Source organism: Sciurus carolinensis, chromosome 2, assembly GCF_902686445.1.
Source record: "Sciurus carolinensis chromosome 2, mSciCar1.2, whole genome shotgun sequence".
NCBI lineage: Eukaryota > Metazoa > Chordata > Mammalia > Rodentia > Sciuridae > Sciurus > Sciurus carolinensis.
Genome location: NC_062214.1, coordinates 37,592,638 through 37,615,448, shown reverse-complemented (window position 1 = coordinate 37,615,448; position 22,811 = coordinate 37,592,638).

Here is a 22,811-nt window from a genome sequence, read left to right as displayed (position 1 = left end):
GCATGATATTCTCCAATTTCATCCATTTGCCTGCAAATGCCATAATTCTATCCTTCTTTATGACTGAGTAATAGTCCAGTGTGTGTGTGTGTGTGTGTGTGAGTGTGTGTGTGTGTATTTTATTTATATATATATATATATATATCTCACAGTTTCTTTATCCATTCATGAATTGAAGGGCATCTAGGTTGGTTCCACAATCTGGCTATTGTGAATTGAGCAGCTATGAACAATGATGTGGCTGCATCACTGTAGTATGCTGATTTTAAATTCTTTGGGTATAGGCCAAGGAGTGGGATAGCTGGGTCAAATGGTAGTTCCATTCCAAGGTTTCTAAGGAATCTCCACACTGCTTTCCAGAGTGGCTGCACTAATTTGCAACCCCACCAGCAATGTATGAGTGTACCTTTTTCCCCAAATCCTCGCCAACACCTATTGTTGCTTGTATTCTTGATAATCACCATTCTAATTGGGGTGAGATGGACTCTTAGGGTAGTTTTGATTTGCATTTCTCTTATTACTAGAGATGTTGATTAATTGGGTTTTCTGGGAAAGTCAATGAATCTTGGAAACTGTTTTCTAAACTCATATCCGTTGGCTAGGTCCTACATTTTGAGGTGTAAATGTTTAAGATATAAGATAGGTTCCACATATGTGACTTGATAGACCTTCCAGGGACTCCTTTTATGTGTTTTCCTCTCCTATTCCCTTCCCAGTGCTGTTTAACAAACTGCTCCAACACTTTGTGACTTGACACAACAATGGAATACAGCTCTGTGCTCCTAACTTACGGCTCTGTGGGTTGACTGAGTTCTGGTGGGTGGTTATGATTTTGGGTCTTTCAATTGCAGTTAGATGGCACATCTGGTCATTTGGAGGTCTGGTTGGCTGAACATTCTAGATGGTCCACTCACATGGCTGGCCATTGATGGGAAGCTCATCTACGACTGCATGCTGGAAATCCCAGTAATCTGGGGCTTCTCACAGGGTGGTAGTTGCATTCAGAATTTGGGGATTCAAGAAACCCAGGAGGAATCTTCAAGAGCTCTAGCCTCAGAAGCTAACAAAGTCACTGTTACAGCATTCCATTACTGGAGCATGTTACTAACTCAGTTTTGAGGAGAGAAGAATTGGGTCCCACAGCTTAATGTGAGGGAGGAAGGAATCATTGTTCATTATCTTTGAAGTCCACCTACCACACCTATTCATTCACACAACTTCCAAATCAATGGCACATCCCCTCTTCAGCTTCTCATTGCAAGTTATCAGTACTTCACTGTCTTCAGTGGAAACTGCAAACCTAGGTGTACTCTAGTTTCCTTCTAAGAGGAGCTGCATTAAAGTGGCTCAGGGTTGCAATTGCTTTATTCTGTGGCATTTTCCCATAAAGTAACTAAACATTTTTGAAACTTCCTTAACTGCGAGATATCATACCATCTGAATTATGTACTGTACAATATTTGCTTAATTCAAAATTGTTGTGACTCTGCAAACACATGCAATATATACTGCAAGGCTACTTATTGAAGAGGTTCCAGAACTTATTTGTTTATGTAATTAAATAAAAGCAATAATTGGGCAGATTGATTCAATTGCTTAGGGACAATCCAAGCAATTGATCTGTTTAAATGTGTCTCTCCACTTATTTACTGAAGTTATGTATTTTTCCATGTATACTCTGCATGTATGTGTGTCTATCTATCTTACCACATATTCAACAATGCATATGCAAGTGATGTTTGTACTCAAATAGGAATCATTTTAACTGTGCTGACACTCATTTAAGGAATATTCTAGCGAAGGGCAGATAGGGGAGAGGGAGGCTCATTAAGTCAGAGCTTTGCCTTCATGGAAGATCTTAAATTTAGATCAAGATGTTTTTCTCCAAATGCAATTGCACATATAGTCAGGTAGCTACCCTGACACAGATGAAAAGAGACATTGATTGTACAGTGTTAGGCCAGAATTCAAAATTCAATTCATGATTCAGAATTCATTATAAAACTTGTAGCACATGACAATTTGTGTGTGTGTGTGTGTGTTGCTGGGAATTGAACCCAGGGCCTCCTCATGCTACTGCTGTACCACTAAATTTCACCCCCAGTCCAATAACTTTTTTTTTTTTTAACTAAAATTAAATCCTGTAACAATCATCCAAATAATACCATTGTATTGTTATGCATTTGTGTGAATGTATATGTATATATTAAAATTGTTAGTTTTTTCCTGATGAAGACATATCTGGTTGGCCATGATTTTTTAACTCTCATTTGATCTGTCTTCATTGTTTTAAATACATGATATACCTCAAAATAAGCCACACATCTCCCTCATCTGCATTTTCTGGGACTGGAGCAATGGTACAAATGGCTGCTCTGTTTATCTAACATTGACAGCTCTCTTTGACTTTGCATTTGTTACATAAGAAAAATTTGCTTATCTTCTTAGCAGCAGATTTAAGAAATTTATTTTTTGAGAAAGTCTAGCTCTTCTGAGAAAAAAATAACAACAACAAACCTTTGGTATGTGTCTGTTGCATGAAAGTCTGCTTCAGGCTGGCCTCACATTCACATAAAAGATGGACAAGAACTTTAATAATTTTGCAGGAAGAAGTGGCAGTGGTCAGCTGAGTCCTGAGTAAGAAGGGAGCTCAAGGAGGGAGAAGATCCCCAGACCTAAAGAGACTTATTACATTGCTTCCTGTGTAGATGGTTGTTAAAATGTTTGCTTCAGTAAATTCCACATAAATGCTTTTGTATTAGTGTTCTTTCTGAGAATCTCAGAAAAGAGGATAATTAGAGAATTGGCATTTCTAACCACATGAAGGAGTAATGTAATTGGGTGAGAGCGGGTGGTTGAGTAGGACCCAGCAGGGGAGGAAATGAACAGTCTGTGCTCCAGGCTGTTACAGCAAGGGCAAGGGCCTTGACAATGGGAAACAGGAGGCAGAGATCAGCATAGCCTAAGGGACCTTTATTTGCTGGGGAAAGTAACCTGGGCTTTAACTTTGTCCCCTCAATGCAAGAAAGTTTTATCTCATTCTTCCCAGTGGGGAGATACAATCATCAGTAGGCTTAGAATCAGTCTTTAGTGACAGACAAACCAGAGCCCCTAGTCTGGCCCTGGTAAAAGTGTGACATTTGGCAAGTTATTGAACTTCTGTCTTGGTTTGTCCCAAAGTGGATTGGGGTTAATGATAACTATCTTAAAGTGATGTCATTAAAATGTTTCTATGAGACTTAAATGAAATAATGCATAAAACATTCCTGCCAGAGACCCACATTTAAAAGTATCCAATACATGACAGCTATGCCATGAGTAGTAGTAGTAGACTCACAACTGTGAAAGATGTTCAGACATTGGATATGATACCGTAGGAGTACCATTTGCTTGGCGGGAACATTGTGCTCTGGCAGTTTCACATTTGCATGGAATTTGGCAGTAATAACTCAGAACAGAAATAGCTAAAGCAGTAGATACAGACTTGGCAATTTTTCAAAACTAAACTCCGAGGCTTGGAGACACTATGTCCCCTGGAATTAGAACACAAGCTCTGGATCAGAAAGTAGACAATAAGACAGATAAGTAAGACTAGTGTAGGGAAGGGATCAATGGAGCTTCCTTAGGAAGGCAGGAGAGAAAGAAATGGCATCCATGATATTCAGAATAGAAGGGACTGTGGCTTGAAATTTGGTTAGAGCAGATCTTTGAGAATCAGATCCTGAGGTCAGGTTCTGTGTGCTCCCAGGAGGAACTCTTAAGGATATGAGGGAATAGAAAGAGGGAAAAGTAAGGGCGGAAGGCAAGTAAGAGCATTGTGTCAGAAGTCCTAGCCTCGGCTTGATTTCATGCAAGTTCTGAGGCCCAACTTGAAGCTTAAGGTAAAGGAACTAGGTTTTATTACTCAGCATCAGTTGGTTGTTGAGTTGTTGGCACATTCCCACTATGTGGCAGCAACTAGAAGCAGAGTGAAGAGCCCTGCTGGAGGCCAGTCGCCCTACCCAGAGCCTAGATATGGTTATTCATGGCATGATGTTCAGGTAGCACCTATCAGAAGAGTCAGACTAGTCATATTGAGATGCTTCTGTACAGTAGCAGGTTGCTAATGAGTCATTGCTTCAAACTGCTTGTGTTAGCTTTTCCTCACCATGATCAAAATACATGACAAAAACAACTTAGAGGAGAAAAAGTTTCGTGGGGACTCATGGTTTCAGAGGTTTAGTACATGGTTGACTAGGTCCATTGTTCTGGACCCCAAGTGAGTCAGACCCATCAGGGAGGAATGGCATGCTTCTCTCATAGCAGCTGGGAAAGAGAGAGAGGAAGAAGGGGATGCAGAGTTCACGACCCTTCTGGGGCATGCTGTCAGTGACCCACCTTCTCCAGCCACATCCCACCTGTCTAAAGTTACCACCCAGTTAGTTCATTCAAACTAGGTCAAATCATTGGGGTACAGCTTTTACAATCCAGTTACTTCACCTCTGAATATTCATTAACACCGGAGTTATGGCAAAATATATATCCAAACCATAATAGCCTTGAAAGGTCCATGACTACTCTGAAGCCCCAAACCCTCCTACAAGACCCTTCAGATTTCCCCACAGGTTTCCATTTGTTGATCTACTTGTTCAATGCCTTATCATAGTGACTGATCAGGATTTGGAATATCACTAATGGATGGAGACTTGTAGATCATTACTATATTTTTTTAAAAATTATTAGTCACTCCTTTAATGAAATTATACAAAATTTCCAAAACTCTGTCCTCAGGGGAATAAATTCATAAGCAACTTAAGAGGTGAATAAGGCACCACAGTTTGGAACTTTCATTGGTTAATTTTTCCTTCTCATTTGGAAGTCCTCAGCATTTTTAGCTTTGTCCATGGACTGATTAAGTAAAGTGACTTTTAATAGCAAGTAGGTTCACTTGTGTTCAAATTAGCACCTTGGTTGGGCCAGCCCTGAGGCACATGCTGTGTGCTAGTTCCCAGATTTTCTCAGCAGGATTGACCCCAGGGCCTCAAATGTTCAATGGGAAACTTCGGGGAAACACTCTGAGAGAGCAAGGCACTAAGTCACTATGGTTTGTAGCTCTATTTACTCTTGTGAGTTCCACTGAATTTCTTATAATGACTGTTTTGACAGGTTAACCCTGTCTTCCATCCAAGTTGGTAAACAGAACTCTTTCATCACTCGGTGGGGAAGAGAACATACCTGTAAGGGGGAGATGGAATAATCAAACATGTGGGGTGAGGACCCACAGGCAAAACTCTTTCCCCAAGTCATTTGCCTCCTACTCAAACTCCAGTGGAACTTGAATCAAAGCAGGGTTCTGTTCAGTCATGCTCAAGAAAAGATGAGACATTTGTTTTCCAATTAGCTTCTGCAATACCACCAAAAGGTGTATATGCTAACACTTCTGGTCCTACATGTATGTGTCCAGGTGTGTACGTATGTAAGGAGGTCATTATAGATTGTAATCCCTGAAACTAAGTGGTGACTGTCAGCAGCTTATTTGGGAAGTGTGCCCAGGGAGCACTGTAAGACAAGGGGCAAGGATAATTGCTTGTATCACTTAGCAATTACCACTGTGGGGCCCTGGGGTCAACCCTGCTGAGAAAGTCTAGGAGCCAGCACACAGTATATGCCACAGGGTGGGCCCAACCAAGGTGCCAGTAGATTATATGTTGATAGTTTACAACTCAGGCTATTGTATTTACGTGTCTCCTCAGGATACATCTATCAGGATGTGGTTGATTGGTAAACTGGAACAAACAGGGTTAGATGTAATGTTTGGGTTATCATTGACATTATTGATATTTGATTTTAAATGGACATCTCTATAACTCAAAACACAGATTAGATATTCACCTTTCTAAAGTCTTCAGTGCTGTGCTTCCATTAACACAATCATGGCAGTGATTTCCATGTGTCTGGGTTAATGCTCTTCCCAGTGACTCTTCTAGAGAGGATGCAAATGGGGAAACACTTAGCTATCTCATAGCTGAACTCCAGGCAAAGGAGAAATATAGAAAAGCAGGATCATCTCTACAAATTATTTTTCTTGCTTTTGATAACAAAATCGAAGACAGAATTTTCATAATATGTTTTTTGTTGTTCTCAAAAAAAAAAAAAAAGAAAAGAAAAGAAACTAGAGAGGCAATCTAAGATATATCAAGCATCAAAGACTAAGGAAGTCAAAGTAATTGCAATACTATTATTTTAAGCCTATCTAGGTGACTCACTGCAATAGAATGAACCTAGATTGGGGTTTGGGAGACTTCTTCTGAGTCCATGATCTGCCCATCTGGAGCTGTGACCATGAATGAATTATTCCTCAAGGTTCCTGGCCTCAGCTTTACCATGTAAACAAGAAGCCTGCATTAGAATGATCTCTTCTAATAACAAAATTTGGCAAATTTATTTGCTCTCTTTCAACTTAGATTTCCTTGGGGAGGAAGGATTTTATTGTCTTATGGGAAATGGAAGTTTCATACCCTCCATTTCCCACCAAAGCAATTTCACAAACTTGAAAACATTTTGAAAATAGAAATAAGGGAGGGGGGAATCATCCATATCCACTTTATTCTATTTTAAAGCACCTCCTTCATTCTTTCTTACTGATCCTACTTTTATGTAGTCAAAATTGTAATGCACATGTTTTTATATCCTTATACAGATGTGAGAAAGGAAACAGAAAGGAATGTGATAGCTCTTTTCAAATTCTTGAAAGACTGCCAGGTGGAGAAGATGACAGGTTTGTTCTTTGTGGATGCAAGAGACCAGTGAGAGGAAGCAGCACTAATTTTGTCTTTGTACAGGGAAAAAGTTTCCTTTTCTGTATATCTAGAGGAGAGGTGGTGTTGAAGCGGGTGCAATAGGGCAGAACTAGAGAACATAATGTCTGTCCATTTTGGAGAACAGAGTGTTCTAACGTTTTACCACTTAAGGTCATTTTCTGACACTAACTAGCACCTTCCATCTTTGTAAAGGCTCTGATGTTATTATTCCACCAAAAACTCTTAGCAGTCATTCAGCCATGTGTACATCTCTGGGTTGATGATCTTACTAACGACTCTTCTAGAGGAAACACAGATATAAAAAGTTATAGATATCACCTTAGCTGTGCCTAAGCCAAAGGAGAAATAGAGGAAAGCAGGACTTTTTCATAATCTCTTTAAATTCTATTATGTTAATTTCTATGATCAGATACTTCACATCGTACTGACATATCGACTTTGCCTTGTATGTTTCTTCTAATAAATCCAACCTAGCTTACTGCAATCTTTCCATATGCTGCTTTTGCAAAATTTTGTATCAGACCCTTGATATTGCTTCTTTTGCATTTATCACTGATGATTTGTCTCCTATCGGCTATAGGTACACAGGGGACCAATGTGGCAAGATTTGCAATATCATACCCATTAAACACTGTTTATTAAAGACGGATATAAATTATTGTTGACAAATGTGTGAAAACAGGAACTCTCACTCTTACGATATTTTCCCCATCGCTTCTTTTATTACTTTCTTTCTTCTTCTTTTTTTTTTAACTTTAATGCATGTTCTTGAAAATGCATTTCAATGTACCCAGGAGTTAAATTGATCATCCACTGGAAGCCAACTCTGTTCTGCTTGAGGAACCAACCAGAAGCAGACATTTGGGTATTCGACATCCTTGTAAGATGAGAGGAGCATAAGCAGGAGGAATTAAATCCTCTGCATTTCATTACAGAAGGCAGTTAGCTAAAACATTTCTCTACCAAATTGCCTCTTAAAGGCTTTATTGAGATTTACAACTTAGAGACTTGAGATGGCAACTAGAGAAAGGAAGGTAGAAATTCAGGCATGATCTAGAACAGGGATGTTTAGGTAGGAAACCTACTTCCAAGGCTTTAATTTCTATTATTACTTCATGATAGATGTATCTTACTTCAGAATAGTGCTTTAAACTCTTCAGTTTCCTTCTATTTCTTTTATTTCATAAGATCTCAAAATAAGAACTCTAACAATAGTAAATGAAGACATAAAACCCATTCAAACCAAATGAGACTCTCAACATGAGTGGTCTTTATTTGTTTCTATCTTTCTATCATCTATTTATATGTATCATATTGTACTAGCATGAATTTCCAGTTTCATGTTGAATAAAACTGTTGAGAGGGAATATCATAGACTTGTTCTCAATCTTAGGGAGAAAAAATTTTCCTTCAATATTAATTACAATGGTATCAATAGGATTTTGTGGATATACTTTGCCAATTTCCAGAGACTCTACTTTTTTCCTGACTGAAAGTTTGTTCATGAATAGGGATAGAACGTTGTTAACTGCTCTATTTCAATTGATTGATGTAATTATGTTATTTTTCTCTTTTAGCTAGTTAATATGGTGTGCTATATTAATTGAGTTTTGAACGTTGAACAGATCTCGCACCTCTGACATGAACCCCTTTTTGCCCTGGTGCATAATTATTTTAGTATATCGCTGAATTCTATTTGATAATATTTTATTAAATACTTCTGCATTTATATTTATGAGAGAGATTGAACTATTGTTTTTTTTTTTAATTTTTGTACTATCTTTGTTTTGGTGCCAGGGTAATACTAACTTCACAAAATAAATTGAAAAGTGATAATTCTCTTTTTACTTTCTGGAAGATATTTTATAGAATTAGTATTCTCTTTTTAAGTGTTTTATCTTGAGCAGGAGTTAAGAGTTCAATTCCCTTTGTGATCTCCACTGATACCACAGTAGAGTGTCGTCCTCATTTTGCATGGTCTAAGAAATAAAGAATTCCTTCTGGAATATTCTGGCATTGTTTTCTTGACTATCATTCTCTAAGCCAGATTGTTTAGGGCACATGGAAAGGATCTGATAGGATAACTAATTCTCCTTCATATTTTGATGTGTAAATCATATAACTTGTTGACTTTAATGCTGAAAAAAGAGACCCTAATATTCTGAGAATGTTGTGAAATCTTAATTTGTCAGAAAAGTTTCTCAGTTTTTATTAGAGACTTACTGTTTGATGTGTGTATGCTCACACTCTTTAAATTGGATTTAAAAAATTACTATTTTAAAGAATTTGAACTGCTGAGGAAACTTCTCTTGTGCTCCAATATCTGGCACTGGTTGAAGTAGGAACAATATTAGATTACTTTTCAAATCATGTTCCCACAAGGGCATAGTGGTATCCTTATGAATTCTCTGTGTTTGGAATCCATTTTTTCACTTTCTTAGGCAAATTGAATAAGCAAATCCTTTCATGATGCCCCTTTACCCAGGTAAGACTCGTCACCGATCAATTGCCTTATAACAGGGTCTTTGTACTTCTGTCTCTCCACCACATGGTAGCTTCTTAAAGATGATGTCCATATCTGACTCAGTCTATCCCTAATTCCCAGCATGGGAGAAGTTTTTGCTACCACAAAGTTATGGCTCAATTTCTAAACCATATAAATGATCCTAGATCATTTCATACTCTCTCACAAAGATGTGATCTAAATCTCTTCAACTGACTTTGCAAATGTCTATTGATGGTCAACAAGGAGAGTTGAAGAGAAAGTAGATTAAGATTGAGGAGTATAGTGAGTTGTGCCTCAAACCAGTCATAAAATCTTAGAGAAATTTCCTTTTGATTCTGAGCCTATTTCTTCTATAAAACATAAATAGTAGTAACATCTACCTTATAGAATTTTTTCTAAAAGAATGAATCATCTTATGTAAAAATACCTAGCACTGTGCCTGTCACATAGTTAAATGAACAGTAGGTTCTTTCTCTTCTTCTTCTGTTTGTCTTTTTTCTCTTTCTTCAAACATTTGTTGAAAATCCATGTAGTAGCCAGCCTCCAAAAGCAGACCTAGGAATTCTGGTATCTGTATCCTTGTGTAATCCTCTCCCCTTGAATGTGCATTGTCCAAATGTCTAACTTCCGACAGAATATGGCAAAAATGATGGAGGTCACTTCTGAGATTAAGTAATGAAAGATTGTGACTTCCATCTTGTTGGTTCTCTCTTACCTTCTGATTTGATTGATTGGCCTGAGGGAAGCAGCTGCCAGGTTGTGAGCTGTCTGATGGGGAAGCCCATGTAACAAGGAGCTGAGGAAGGCCTCTGGTCAAAATCTAGTTTGCAGTCCAATGGCTGGTGAAGAAATGAATTCTGTCAATAGTCGCTTGGATGAATTTGGAAGTGAATTCTCCCTCTGTTGACATGACAGCAGTTACTGCCAGTGTTTGACTACAGTTTGTAAGAGACCCAGAACCATATAACCCACTAAGTTATATCCAGATTTATTAGTTATAAAGTATTAATTGTTTTAAAGCACTAAATTTTGGAGTAATCCATCACATATCAATAGATAACTCATATAGCATTAGCAAAGAGACTAAGACCCTAAGTCCTATTGGTGAGGACTTATCAAATATTTATATTTAAAAAGTTGCCTATCTTGCCCATGTTTGAATATTTAACCTTCAGAGAACTATGGACTGTAAAGACATGTGTCCCTTGTGTCCCTATTTGATACCTCACTTGATGCTGACGTGGTTGAACACAATTTATAATAAGCACAATATCTGAGGTCAAACAGCATAAAGGTGTCCATGTGGGGCAGAGATACAGAGGTAAAAGAATTAGGAATGACATTTTGTGTCTCCTAAAAAAGTTGACCTTTTGAAAATATCACTGTGTACATTTAAAATATTAATAAAGGCAGTTGCTGTTAGTAGTCAAAGGGGGTTGTTGTCACATGTGACCTTTTATTGAAGTAAAAGAAAATTGACAGTTTTATTAGCAGCAGAATATCAGATAAGAAAATGCAAAGGAGGAAGAAAAGCAGCCACAATAGTAATTAGTTACACAAACTGAATATTGTTAGGCAGTTGGGGTTTTAGATGAAGGTAGCTTAAATGGGACTTTTGAGCTTCCTCCACTGAAACCAGTGTAAATTATGGCTAGATGGGGAAACACTATTCCTACACATTCTTTTTGCAGGATTACTTAAAGATTTTTATGCTCCCTTTTTTTTTTTGTCTGTTTTATTTCAGTCAAGACATTTTCCCCAAGAAAAATCAGGTAGAAATGTCTCTAATCTCCTATCTACAGCTACTCATTTATACATTCATTCAACAAATATTTATTAAGCTCTCACAAGGTGCTTGACATTTTTCTAGGCTCAGAGGAATTATTGATGAATAAATGAGATAAGGTCCTTGCCCTTGAGGGGCTTATGATCCAGTGGGGAAGACAGAAAATAAGCAAAGTCCATTAAATATATATATATAAATATATATATATTATAAATATATATATATATAACTGCAATATTCAAAAATCAAGATCTAAGAGGAAGAATCATAAAATAACTTCATTATTTTTCTCTATATCTTATCCAAACTCTTTGAAATTAATTCTTATCCTCTTTTGGCTGAAATGTTGGTCTCATCCCAAAACTTCTTGAATTTCTATCATAGACAACAAAAATTCTTCAACTACTTTACAGCCCAAAACAGTATCATTTCAGTAATGGCAATACTCAGTTCCAGGGACTACTCAAACTCTTGCCTGCTTCATGTATAGCTAGTGTCTCACTTCACCAGCTGATGAGAGACTCTAGCGGGTAAAAGGAGGCATAGGCAACTATTTCTTTGCTATCTTTTGTTACTCTTTTTCTCCTGCTCTACTTCCCTCTTGGATAATCAGTCTCTCATTCCTTCAGAGCTGGGTGGAGGGGAGCCAGAAAGTTCTTCTTGTGGGAAGTGTTGTGCTCTGACCTTGGCATGCTCTGGGCTTGGCCAATGCACAAAGCTGAATTCTTCTAGAGATCCCTTGCAGGAATCTTCAGAAGTCCCTGAAGGAGATGACACTACCTCCTGGGTCCCACTCCATGCTCTGGGATATCTTTGCTAAGATCCTTTCAGTCAACAGATTGCTTCTAGGTCAGGGTTCATTTCAGAAAAATTCTGTCTCAAGGATTTCTCTAGATAGTTCTCTTAACCCAGAGAAAATGGGGGATTCCAGGCCATTTCCAGCATGGCTGTGTCTCCTGGCACCACTGACAAGGCAGCTTGACGACTATAATTGATTTCTCTCCATGAGACTTTCCACCTGAGGGCTTGGCACCACCTAGGGTACAGAATTTCCAAAAGATTCCCTGAAGCTTCTCAGATTGGGGTCAAACCACCTGCTCTCTTCCCACAACGTGTAGCAAACTAACAACTCTCCCCATCTCTTTCTCCTAAATGTTTATCCTTAACCCTTTTAGGCACTCTAAGTGAGTGCTGGGCTCAGGTCATTAAAACTTTTCCCCAGCCCTCCACAAATCATGCATAAGTAGCCCAATACTTGGTTTTAGACTGTGCAAATGCCTGTAACTTTTGGTTTCATTCTCAGCTTTTTATGATCCTTGCCAAATTAGTGACAGCAAGAACCTGACTTAAACATCCAGCTATCTGTCTATCTATCTATCTATCTATCTATCTATCTATCTATCCACCTACCTACCTATCCACCCATTTTTGTATCATCTTCCATATTCTCCAAGAAATGACAACAGCAAAAATGAAAAATAAGAAAACAAACTATGATATATTGTATTATTGGGATCATATAATAATTAACCCTGCCCCAATAAAAGGATTTTATGGAAAACATGGAAGAATAGTGGCATTGAGGTGAACTTGGGCTAATTTACCAAGTAGAATTTAAGCAACTTCAAGGAAGGATTCATGATTTACCTTTCTTTAGCACTGTCCATTGTCTCTAATCCAGCACTGTGTAATAGCAAATGTTTAATAGGATTTTTGTTGTTGTTGTTGTTTATTAGCTAAATGACAGAGGTGATAAAAAGCAAAAAGTTTCCTTACTGGTAGTCTTGGCCACACGGACACATGCCCATTAACATATGTAATCTGTATTGTTCAGGCTAGGAGGTACAGTTTGGGGGCTCTACCAGTCTCTGGGAATTCTTTCTTTTGCTCACATTATTCCTTACATTAGATCCATACTTATTTTTCCCTAGAAAATGCATTTTTAAAAAATGCTGTGCATTTTAGAGATTGTTCACTTCAAAGAGAGTCTCAGTCTAAAGTCTGAACCTGTCTTGTCTTGATATGTAATTCTTCTTTTATTGATATATTTATGGATGTGGAAAGGAAACTTGGACAGTTACAGAAAACTTTGCGAATACTGAAGGAATGCCCATCAACTAGAGTTAAGAGACTAAGTGCTTTTATAGCAGGAAAAAATAGCTGTCATAGGATGTAGAGTCAAGTGGGAGTTGTAAGTGTAAACTACATGAAGTCCATTCACTGGAAAATAAATATGTCCTTATGAAGGACCCTGAGGCAACCAGGGACTGTCCTTATACATTATCTAACACTAATCTCAATGCAAAATTTATGCCATGTGTAAGAAATTTCTGTCTTAAAATAAGCAGCCACATAAAAGTTCATAGCAGCTCAATTCACAATAGCTAGATTGTGGAACCAACCTAGATGCCCTTCAGCAGATGAATGGATAAAGAAACTGTGGTATATGTACACAATGGAGTATTATTCAGTCATAAGGAAGAATAATATTATGGCATTTGCAGATAAATGGATGGAATTGGAGAATGTCACGCTAAGTGAAATAAGTCAATTCCAAAAAGCAAAGGCTGAATATTTTCCCTGATAAATGGATGATGATATATAATGGGGGTGTGGGGTAGGGGTGAGAGAAGAATAGAGAAATTTTATTTTTATTTTTTTATTTAAATTTTTTTTTTATTTTTACAGACTGCATTTTGATTCATTGTACACAAATGGGGTACAACTTTTCATTTGTATGGTTATATGCAATGTAGATTCACACAAGTCATGTAATCATACATGTACACAGGGTAATAATGTCTGTCTTATTCTACTATCTTTCCTTCCCCCTCCCCTCCTGCCCCATTTTCCTCTACACCATCCAAAGTTTATTCTTCTCTTCAGGCCCCTGCCACCTTCCCTCATTATGTATTGTTATCCACTTATCAGAGAAAATATTTGGTCTTTGGTTTTTTGGGCTTGGCCTATTTCACTAAGCATGATATTTTCCAACTTCATTCATTTACCAGCAAATGCCATAATTTTATTCTTCTTTATAGTTGAATAATATTCCATTGTGTATATATATACCACAGTTTCATTATTCATTCATCAATTGAAGGGCATCTCAGTTGGTTCCACAATCTAGCTATTGTGAATTGAGCATCTATGAACACTGTTGTGGCTGCATCACTGTGGTATGCTGATTTTAGGTCTTTTGGGTATAAACCAAGGAATGGGATAGCTGGGTCAAATGGTGGGTTCATTCCAAGCTTTCTGAGGAATCTCCATACTGCATTCCAGAGTGACTGCACCAATTTGCAATTTCACCAGCAATGTATGAGTGTGCCTTTTTCCCCAAATCCACGCCAACACCTATTATTGTTTGTGTTCTTGATAATAGCCATTCTAATTGGAGTGAGATGAAATCTTAGGGTGCTTTTAATTTGCATTTCTCTAATTACTAGAGGTAATGAACACTTTTTCATATATTTGTTGATCACCTGTATATCTTCTTCTGTGAAGTGTCTGCCCAGTTCCTTAGTCCACTTATTGAATAGGTTCTTTGTATATTTGGTGTAAAGTTTTTTAATTCTTTATAAACTTTGGAGATGAGTGCTCTGTCTGAAGTGTGTGTGAAAAAGATTTTCTCCCACTCTGTAGGCTTACTTTTCACATTATTGATTATTTCCTTTTGAGAAAAAGCTTTTTAGTTTGAATCTGTCCTGTTTATTGATTCTTGCTTTTATTTCTTGCATTATGTGGGTCTTGTTAAGGAAGTCTGGTCCTAAGCCAACGTGATGGAGATTTGGGCCTACTTTTTCTTCTATTTGGTGAAGGGTCTCAGGACTAATTCCTAGATCCTTGATTCATCTTGAGATGAGTTTTGTACAGGGTGAGAGGGGTTTAATTTCATTTTACTGCATATGGATTTCCATTTTTGCCAACACTATTTGTTGAAGAGGCTATCTTTTCTCCATTCTATGTTTTTGGCATCTTTGTCTAGTATGATGTAACTGTACTTATGGGGGTATGTCTCTGTGTCTTCTATCCTGTACCATTGGTCTACCTGTCTATTTGGGTGCCAATAATATGTCATTTTTGTTACTAGTGCTCTAAAGTAGAGTTTAAGGTCTGGTATTGTGATACCTCCTGCAACACTCTTCCTGCCTAGGATTGCTTTGTCTCTTCTGGGTCTCTTATTCTTCCAGATGAATTTCAAGATTGCTTTCTCTATTTCTATGAGAAATATCATTGACATTTTAATTGGAATTGTGTTAAATCTCTATAGCGCTTTTGGAAGTATGACCATTTTGATTATATTAATTCTGTCTATCCAAGAACATGGGAGATCTGTCCATCTTCTAAGGTCTTCTTCAATTTCTTTCTTTGATGTTCTGTAATTTTCATTGTAGAGATCTTTCACCTCTTTGGTTAGATTGATTCCCAAGTATTTTATTTTTTTTGAGACTATTGTGAACAGAGTTGATTTCCTCATTTCCCTTTCAGAAGTTTCATCGTTTATGAATAAAAATACTTTAGATTTATGCAAGTTGATTTTATATCCTGCTATTTTGCTGAATTCATATATTAGGTCTAGAAATTTTCTGGTGGAGTGTTTTGGATCCTCTAAGTATAGAATCATGTCTTTGGCAAATAGTGACAGCTTGAGTTCTTCTTTTCTTATTTGTATTCCTTTAATTTCCTTGGTCTGTCTAATTGCTCTGGCTAGTATTTCAAGGACAATGTTGAATAGAAGTGGTGAAAGAGGGCATCCCTGTCTTGTTCAAGCTTTTAAAGGGAATGCTTTCAGTTTTTCTCCATTAAGAATGATGCTGACTGTGGGCTTAGCATAAATAGCCTTTACAATGTTCAGGTATGTTCCTATTTATCCCTATTTTTTCTAGTTTTTTCAGCATGAAGGGGTGTTGTATTTTGTCAAATGCTTTCTCAGCATCTATGGAAATAATCATATGATTCCTAACCTTAAGTCTATTGATGTGACAAATTACATTTATTGATTTCCAGATGTTGAACCAGCCTTGCATCCCCTGGATGAACCCCACTTGATTGCGGTGCACTATCTTCTTAATATGTTTTTGCATGTGATTTGCCATAATTTTGTTAAGGATTTTTATGTCTATATTCATCAGAGATATCAGTCTAAAATTTTCTTTCCTTCATGTATCTTTGTCTGGTTTTGGTATCAGAGTGATATTAGTTACATAGAATGAATTTGGAAGGGTTCCCCCTTTTCTATTTCCTGGAATACTTTGAGGAGTATTGGAATGAATTCTTCTTTGAAGGTCTTGAAGAACTCAGCTGAGAATCCATCTGGTCCTCGACTTTTTCTTTGTTGGTAGGCTTTTGATGGCTTCTTCTATTTCATTGTTTGAAATTGATATGTTTAAATTGTGTATTTCCTCCTGGTTCAGTTTGGCAGGGTCATATGTCTCTAAAAATTTGTCGATGTCTTTAATATTTTCTATTTTGTTGGAGTATAGATTTTCAAAGTAGTTTCTCATTATGTTTTGTATTCCAGTGGTGTCTGTCATGATATTTCCTTTTTCATCACAAATTTTAGTAATTTGAGTTTTCTCTCTCCTTCACTTTGTTAGTGTGGCTAAGGGTTTATCTATTTTGTTTACTTTTTCAAAGAACCAACTTTTTGTTTTGTCAATTTTTTGAATTGTTTCTCTTGTTTCAATTTCATTGATTTCAGCTCTGATTTTCATTATTTCCTATCTTCTACTATTTTTGGTGGTGTTCTGTTCTTTTTCTAGGACTTGAGATGCAATGTTAGGTCATTTAGTTGTTGACTTTTTATTCTTTACTTGAATGCACTCCATGCAATGAATTTTCCTCTTAGTACTGCTTTCATACTGTCCCAGAATTTCAATATGTTGTATAGTCATTCTCACTTACCTCTAAGAATTTTTTTTTAATCTCCTCCCTGATGTTTTCTGTTATTCATGCTTCATTCAATAGCATATTATTTAGTCTCCAGGTGTTGGGGTAGTTTCTGTTTTTATTTTGTCATTGATTTCTAATTTCATTTTATTATGAGCTGATAGAACACAATGTAGTATCTATTTTTCTGTATTTACTAAGGGCTGCTTTGTGGCATAACATATGGTCTATTTTAGAGAATGATTCATGTGCTGCTGAGAAGAAAGTGTATTCACTCATTGATGGATGGACTATTTTATATAATGTCTGTTAAGTCTGTATTTGAATGTGCTATTGAGTTCTATGGTTTAGTTCCTTAGTTTTTGTTCAGAATATCTATCCAGTGATGACAGCGCTGTGTCAAAGTTACCCAGAATTATTGTGTTGTGGTCTATTTGATTCCTGCCATTGAGAAGGATTTGTTTGATGTACATGGATTCACCATTGTTTGGGGCATAAATATTTATGATCATTATGTCTTCCTGATTTATGGTTTCCTTAAGCAGTACGAAATGTCCTTCTTTATCCATTTTGATAACCTTTGGCTTGAAGTCCACTTTATCTGATATAAGGATGAAAATCCTCACTTTTTTACTGAGTCTGTGTGTGTGGTATGTTTTTTCCCATCCTTTCACCTTTAGTTTGTGGATATCCTTTTCTGTGAGATGAGTCTCTTGAAGGCAGCTTATTGTTGGATCTTTATTTTTAATCCAATCTGCCAGTCTATGTCTTTTGATTGATGAGTTTAGGCCGCTAACATCAGGGCTATTGTTGAGAAATTATTTGTATTCCCAGTCATTTGGGTTTATCTTTGGTTTTTAACTTGACTTGTTTTCTCCTTTGATTGGTTTTTCCTTTGCTGACATACATTCTTATTTTTCATTTCCTTCTCATGGTATATTTTGCTGAGAATGTTCTGTAGCACAGACTTTCTATTTGTACATTCTTTTAACTTTTGTTTATCATGGAAGGATTTTATTTCGTCTTCAAATCTGAAGATTAGTTTTGCTGGGTATAAGATTCTTGGTTGGCAACCATGTTCTTTCAGAGCTTGAAATATGTTGCTCCATGCCCTTCTAGCTATTAAGATCTGGGCTGAGAAATCTTCTGATATCCTTATTGGTTTCCCAATAAGGAATGTATGTAATCTGATGCTTTTCTCTCACAGCCTTTGAAATTCTACCTTTATTTTGGATGTTAGGCATTTTCATTATAATGTGCCTTGGTGTGGATATGTTGTAATTTTGTACATTTGGTGTCCTGTAAGCCTCTCATATTTGATTTTCCATTTCATTCTTCAGCTTTGGGAAATTTTATGATATTATTTCATTGAATAGATTATTCATTCCTTTGGTTTGTGTTTCTGTGCCTTCCTCAATCCCAATAATTCTTAAATTTGGTCTTTTCATGATATCCCGCAATTCTTGGAGGTTCCGTTCATGATTTCTTACCATCTTTTCTGTTTGGTCAACTTTGTTGGTGATACTTTCTGTTGAATTTTTAATTTGGTTTATTGTTTCCTTCATTTTAAGGATTTCTGTTTTTTTTTTTTCAGAATCTCTCTTTATTGAAATGATCTTTTGCATCCTGCATTTGCTCTTTTAACTATTTATTGATATATCATTCATTGCCTGCATTTGCTCTCTTATCTCATCCTTTGCTGCTCTGATCATTTTAATTATGTACATTATGAACTCCCTTTCTGACATTTCTTCTACCTTGCTGTCATTGTATTCTATTGTTATAGCATCTAGGCTTGTTTGGGACACTTTCTTCCCTTGTTTTTTCATGTTGTTTACATATCTTCCCCTCTAGCAGTGCAGATCTGGGTATTGCAGTTTCCCCCCATAGGTTTATAGTGACCCTATGAGTTTTCAAAATCTCTTCTTTAAGGGGAACATCAATATTAGTAGCATCCAGTACAGACAATATGCAGCCCTAAACCAAATATTCCCTGTGAAGATGTTAACAATATTGTCATAATAAACAGAGAGGAAGAGTTCAATTATTATCTACAGTATAACAAATAGATTTGCAATAATCTATTGCAAATCTGTCTGCAGTTTCTAATAGAGGACAAAGAGGATGGGGAGGCATGTAGGATGTAACTATTAATGGGATAAGAGAAGAGTATATAGAAGTTCTAGATTGTAGAAAGAGTGAAAGTGTATTCAAAAGCAGTTGGTTGTTAGCATGAGAAAAAGGGAGAAAGAGACTCTGAGAAAATAGGTTAACAAAAGGAAAATAGAGCAAGAAAAATCAAGAAATAAAAACTTAAAATTTTTCAAAAGGGAGAAAAAAAGGGAAAAAAAATCTACACTGTAACTGTCATATAGTTTTCAAACCTCTCAGTCTTCAGTAGCCTGATGCACAAGAGGTACCTGACAATGAGCTTCTAGTCTCCAGTTGGCGTCTCAGGCTGGGATTTTCCCCACCTAAAGAAGGGAGTTTCCACTTCCAGGATAAAGCAAGATGGCCATTCTAGCTTCCAAATGTGTTGGCAAATGGGGAGCTGCAGCTCAGGGCATGGGCGTGGTCAGTCGGGGATCCTGGAGGCAGAGTGTGGTCAGTCTGGTTGAGGGATTCTGGAGGCAGTGTGCAGGTGGTTGGGTTGAGGGGTCCTGGAGACGGGGCTTGGTCAGTTCCGCCAGGAGTTCTGCAGGTTCCTGGCTATTGTCTCAAAATGGTGGCAACCACGTGTCACCAAACCTGTGACAGTGGACTTCCAGGCAACAGCAAGCAGCTAGCAATCTGCTGGCTACTTGTGGATGATCTGCAGGCAGACCATGGGTACTGAGTGATGAGTAGGTGAAAGGCAGGCGATAGGAGGCAAGAGTAAGGCAAATGGGCAAATGGCAGATGATAGGCATCAGTCAGTGAGCAATCTGCACTCAAAAAGTAGTCAATATGCTGGCAGACTGCAGGTGATCACAGTGGACAAATGGGGTAAACAGCAGGAGATCGATAAGCAGCAAAGACTGCCTCACAGAGAAACAGATATCCTCTACTTGAAACCTGAGTTATGGAGTGACAAGGAAAGCAGCCTCCCTCTAGTCCACCATCTTGGATCTCCCTCTGGAGGAACTTTAAATAGAGGGAAATGAAAGGACAGAGGGGGCAGGGGTATGAAAAATGGTGGAAAGAGACTACGTTCATGTATGATTACAGGAATTGTATGAATCTACTCGTGCACAACCATAGAAAAGAAAATTTGTACCCCATTTGTGTACAATGAATCATTATATAGCCTGTAAAATAAAAAAAATTAAAAAATTAATATTCTAGCACAAAGGACCTGTGGGGGGGGGGGCGGGATAAGCTGTTCAATGGAATTGAGAGGCAATGTAAGTTGTTTAGGTAATTTAAGGACTAAGAGTATATTGTTAAACCAGTTTGGATGATATTTAATTTCAAGATTTTAAAACCAAAATACATGGGAAAAAATATCTCTCTAGGCAATGACAACATAGCCTTTAAAGACTGAATCATCTAATATTATATAAGTGGTACCCACGGGATATTTATTATTTGTGTATAGTTCTTTCATTAAGCCTTATTATTTGTCATACATTATGTGCCAAGCATCAACCTAGACAAAGAGCATATAATGGGGAGCATGACCTACTTTTTGCTCTCAAAGGCAAAATGAAGGTCATATTTTATTTTATGTAGAAGATCTCATATTTGGGACATATGGAGTTCAATAAGATGTATTTTTTTGTTGTTGTTGATGTTGTTTTTACCAGAGATTGAACCCAGAAGCACTTAATCACAGAGCCACATCCCCAACCCTTTTTATTTATTTTTTAAATTTTGAAACAGTGTATAGCTAAGGTGGTTAGGGCCTTGCTAAATTGCTGAGACTGGTTTTAAACCTGTGATCCTCCTACCTCAGCCTCCCTAGCAATTGGAATTACAGGTGTGCTCCACTGGGCCTTGCCTCAATAAAACATATTCTTTATGTTACTTTCATCTATTTATTTGACTTTTTAAATGTGAGTACTAGAAAATTTAAATTTAAAATTAAATTTCACTTCCATTGGACAACAGTGGTGGAGGGATCTGCCTAATCACACCACCTGCTTGCTCCTTGCTCCCACACAAGTGAAAATTCAGAAGTGAATTTCATTGCTAATGCTATTCATTGACAGGAGTTTCTGATGGGTGACAATTTAGTTTTCTAATCTGGACATATAGGACTCTAAAGTCCTTATCTAAGCTTGCATCTTAAGTGTAGTCTTGCTTGTAAAACCATTCTAAAAATCATTTCTTCTTGGACAAGTATGTTAAAGTTTATGAATGGTTCCCTCAACATCATGTAATCAACTACCACACTAAAGTTTTGCACCGTAAGCACCAGAACACTAAAAAATATGGAAAAGACCCACTGCAGTTGCAGCACAGACATTATTCAGTAAGCAAGTGGAAAGCCTCTTCAGGGAGACACTGTGATCATAGTAACTGGTTACCAATTAGTAGCGACTAGGAGCCATGATTCTGATGTTGCCCCCCTCCTTAGAAAATTTTTGGGTCAAATTTTTAAATGTAACTACTCTTGCAGTTTCTGAATACTTTAAAATTAGGAAATGTCTTTGTAGTAGATGCTTACAAAACTGGCCATAGTTATTCCCCTCCCTGTATGTATGCACACTTACCATGTGACTGTATCTTCTTCCATTGAAAGGTGGAACCTATTTTCCCATTCTGTGACTCTAATCTGGCTGGTGAGTGCAACAGAATTAACTGCCCAAGAATCTTGATTTGCCCAACACAACAGAAATAACAATGTGTTAGCTCTAAGTTGGGACCATAGAAGACTTTGCAGGCTTCTGTTTTTCCCTGGGAACCATGCCTGCTATGAGAACAAGCCTAGACTACTCTGGTAAAAGACTTTAAAAACCATGGAGCAGAAATGAGCTATCCCAGATAAACTCAACCTCGGAACAGTCAGTCCCAAATCCTTGGCAGTTGGCCATCAACATGTGGATTAGTCCAGTAGAGACCAGAACAGCAACAGGGTTGAACACATCCCCAATTACCAACCCACAAAATTGTGAAATAAATTAATGATTACTGTTTAAAGCCACCAAGTGTTACAGTAGTTTGTTATGAAATAACTAAGTAATAAAGTCTACTAATATTTTTAGAGTCCTTCCACAGAACGAAACTTGAGAATTTAACTTTGGGTGAATACTGTTGATTAGTTTCTTTCTTTTTTTTTAAATTTTTTTATTTGTTCTAATTAGTTGTATATGACAGTAGAATGCATTTATACATTTTGATAGATCATACATAAATGGAGTATAATTTCTCATTTTTCTGATTGTACATATTTGTAACAGTAAAGCAACAAGTTACTTAAATATGGAAATCACATTTCTTGTCCAGAAAATGATTTATCATTAGGTAATATTGAAAATTTAGAAGACAATTAAGAAGGTGGGAGGCTAGAAGTAGTCTGGTTCTACATGCTTTTAATAAGGTCAGCTGATTTTCAAGGTTGGAAAACAATTTTCTCTCTAGACAGGTTATCACTGAAAAGACCTCAGTGATTTTGATCATTTCAGAATGTTTTCTAGTTTTATTATGCCCTCCGAAGATTTGAGTTCAGTCATTAAATTTCATCCCTTAGCAGACAAATTGCCCATATTATTTCCATTTGAATGGGATAATACCCTAATCAGGGTGCTCTTCGGAGTTGCTTCCCCTTCAGGGAAATTGTGCCTACTTTAATGTAGCCGGAATTGAATGTGAAGGTGATGTTTCATATGACACTTAGTTGGAGACT